We start from the raw sequence: 3,448 nt of genomic DNA, 5'->3' as shown, positions 1-3,448 counted from the left end.
AATTATAATTTATTTTATAAAATATAATTGATGAAGTTATGTTCAAGACACGAGATAGTGGTCGTATTTTATAATCATTGTGTAAAAAATAAGAAAAGAACACAAAAAATTTGAAGAAAAGTTGGAGAAAACTTTGAAAAGTTAAATACCCAAAATACCCCTTAATTCTTGGTTTGTTGAAACAAAATCCCACCGAAATCTTCCTTTTTTTTACTTTTATATGATTTGATGTGTCGCAGTTATAGTAATAATTTGGCCACTTATACAAAATCCCACCAAAATCTCATGCGGCCTCCTCATATAAGGAAGTTTTTTTTTTTTTTTCACCACCGAAATCTGCCCTTTCCTTTATATGACGTGTCACATTTATTGTAAATTTTCTCTCGAACAAAATCTCACCCTACCAAAATATAGGAAGTTTTGGGATCCATCAAAACCCTAACTCATTTCCTATAAATATCTCCTATTTTAACCCTAAACCCTATCTCATTTCTTTTTTCTGTCTTAATCGCTTTGGTTAGTAAAAAACAAAAGTTTTTCATTCTCCTTTGAAGGCTCGCGGTCAACGAACGAGTTATTTTTCCATCCATGGTGAGATGTTGTTTCGCTCTGCTCTAAATCTGCTGGTTGTTGGTTTGTGTTATGGAAAGCTTCTTGTACTGATCTTTTCTAGTCTAAATATATAAATGGTTGTATTTCGTTCACTTTTATTTAATTTAGGTCATAATTTCTCAACTCGATTTAGTCTATCAAGTGTTAAAATTAGATCCAACAAAGTAGAGTTTGTAGATTGTGAAAATATACTTTTATGAAAAGAAAATATATTTTTTATTCAGATAACCTCTATCTTTAATAATAAAATCTATTATTTAAGAAACCTAGGGGGATCTCAATTGGAAAATCTAGGTGATTGGCAAAAAACTAAAAAAAAAAAAAAAGCAAGCTCGTTAAATGGTCTTTTGATGGTATTCATAGTTGTTAATTTTAATTTTTTTTTTAAAAGAAAAAAAATTATATGTGGAAATATCTATCCAAGACGTCTTTTAGTATTGCTTAGTCTCTCTAGTTTTTGGGTAGGGTTAAAGGCACCCCAATTACCAAGGGCACCCCCACACCATAGCCAATGTTCTTTTTTTTTTTTTTTTTTTTTTTTTTGTATTATTGGATTAGAAGTTTTGGAATAGGCTGATTTTTGGTCAAGATGATCTATTTGGCGAGGAGATCATGCTTTCTAAAAATCAGCTCATTCTGAAACTTCAAACCCCATCAAAAATTGCTGATTTACAATTCTTCAACTTGTTTCGATGGGATTAGAAGTTTCAGAATGGGCTGATTTTTTAGGAGGATGATTTCCTAACCATCATTCCAAATCATTCAACTCATATAAGATAAAACAATTTTGCTGGTGTGAGGTGCCCTTGGACTTACTTCAGAATTAAAAAAAATTTTGCCATCTTATTTACTTTTTCATTGTTGAAAGTTTTATCTTTATTAAATTTTGTGCTTGTAGTTGTAGTTCAATTGAAGAATCTCCTAAAATTTTCGCAAGATGAAAGAGGTTAATTGCAACCATGAGGTCACTGGTTCGATCCCACCATATTCGAAAACTGAAGGTCAGTTGTTACTGTTCCTTTCATTTAAGTTCTGTTTATTTGGATGTAGAGACAAAAATGGAAAACACTAGTTACGACACCGTCCTTATGTCAGTTTTTGTAATTTTTACATAGAAAGTTTTTACGTTGTAATTTTTCTTTTTTCCTTCTATCGTTATCATAGTGTGTTTTGGTAACACTTTTGACGTCTGAATGGAGGTGATCCACCTTTAAAATTCATGCTTTAGAAGTTTTACTTCCGTTCGTTTCGTTTTAGATTTCAGCCTTTAGAATCAAAATTCAGAAGTTGTTGAACTAGCGATAGGGGATGTTGGATGAAACTTTTGAAGTTTGCTATCTACTCTCTAAACTTTAGACTTAAAACTTCAGAAGTATTACCAGACATAGCCATAGTCTAACCATCTAGAAAACAATCCGATCAATAAACAATCTTAATTAGGGTAACTAGGGTTGTGAGTCAAGAGGATTGATCAACTAACAAAGTTCATCAAACAAGGGCTATGGTTTTGATCTAAGCCAAACGTAACAATAGATCAACTTGTAATTCTCAAGCCCTAGAATTCTAGTCAACCTACTCATATTTGAGGTTTTATATGCTTACGCCTTGTAATTATTCCCTCTGGTAGGGCCAATATAGATATCCTATTAGATGATCTAACTAAACAATGAATCCTCTATACCTTAGAAATCATCCTCACAAAAATTCAATTTCTCTATAACATATCTTCCGAAAAATTGATTTAAAGTGTATTCAACATTTACTCTAGGTTTACCCTTTTTAATAAGTATTATAAGATAAATAATTTTTTTTACTATATGATAAACATGTTTTATTTTCTTTGATAATAAACATAATGGTGAAAAATGAGAATAACTCACATACAGGTGGATCCCAAGAAAAAAAGATAGTAACTTATATTGGTCAAAACTGGGACAAAAAAAAAATCAACTTGGAAGCCCTAAAACAAGGCCCAAGCGTAGATTTTTAAAGCAAAGCATATAATTGATTCAATATTTTTGCTAATTCAAATCTCTTTTATTTCATTTTATTCATTTGGATTTTTTTTTTTTTTTTGGTGATTTATCATTTTGTTACAACCTGTTTGATAATATGCCTATAAGAACCAATTATGGCATGAAATCTTAACTAAATGTATTAGAATATTGTTTTGAACAGGGTTTTTGGGCTCTTTACTTGTGGTATTGGATTTTCCGATTGGAGAGAATATGTTGTCCAAATTTTCCGATTTTAGGAGATGATGATAGAATTAGTTGCTTACCAGATGAAATATGCGGTCACATTATCTCCTTTCTATCACACAAGGACATTGTCGTAACTAGTGTTTTATCTAAAAGATGGAGATACATTTGGGCTATTTACAAGAATGGAACTGAAAAGGGAAACTTTCATGGACTTTGTCAAGCATTCACTTTCTCTTCATGTTGGATCAAATATACAAAAACTCCGAATCCCATTTGATTCCTTTCATGCAGAAACCCGTACCTACAGGAAACGAAGCTCAGTTCAAACCACATACTGAAAAGGGAAAAAAGATTATCACCTATAATCTTTAAGATAACTTGGGCAAATCATACAAAATAGGTAACGGCAGCAGTATTGATAGTAGTGATTATGCGATAGTTATTCTCCGTTCTTTAAAAATTAGATCAATTGATCAATTTTTGCTTTTCTCCAAAATGATTGAGGGGATTGATTGTAAAATACCAAACAATTTTTTTTTTTGTTTCTTCTTTTGTGTACTATTGGATGGATATAATTAAATTATGAACCATGATGTAAATATTTTCATTTCATTCAATAAAATTTCATTCAT

The 3,448-nt window shown here is 30.9% G+C and overlaps 1 long non-coding RNA gene across 1 annotated transcript; it reads left to right on the top strand.

Annotated features, from left to right (window-relative positions):
* Positions 1 to 485: 485 nt before the first annotated feature.
* LOC147410676 (uncharacterized) lies at positions 486 to 3,448 on the top strand. The gene is made up of 3 exons (XR_015179037.1): positions 486 to 591; positions 1,511 to 1,613; positions 2,791 to 3,448. It is a non-coding gene; the product is annotated as an uncharacterized LOC147410676 (long non-coding RNA).

Source organism: Akebia trifoliata, chromosome 1 (genome assembly GCF_017979445.1).
Source record: "Akebia trifoliata isolate Shusen 1 chromosome 1, ASM1797944v1, whole genome shotgun sequence".
Classification (NCBI taxonomy): domain Eukaryota; kingdom Viridiplantae; phylum Streptophyta; class Magnoliopsida; order Ranunculales; family Lardizabalaceae; genus Akebia; species Akebia trifoliata.
Note: the sequence above shows the minus strand (reverse complement) of the source record. Positions and strands in the feature narration are given on the sequence as shown.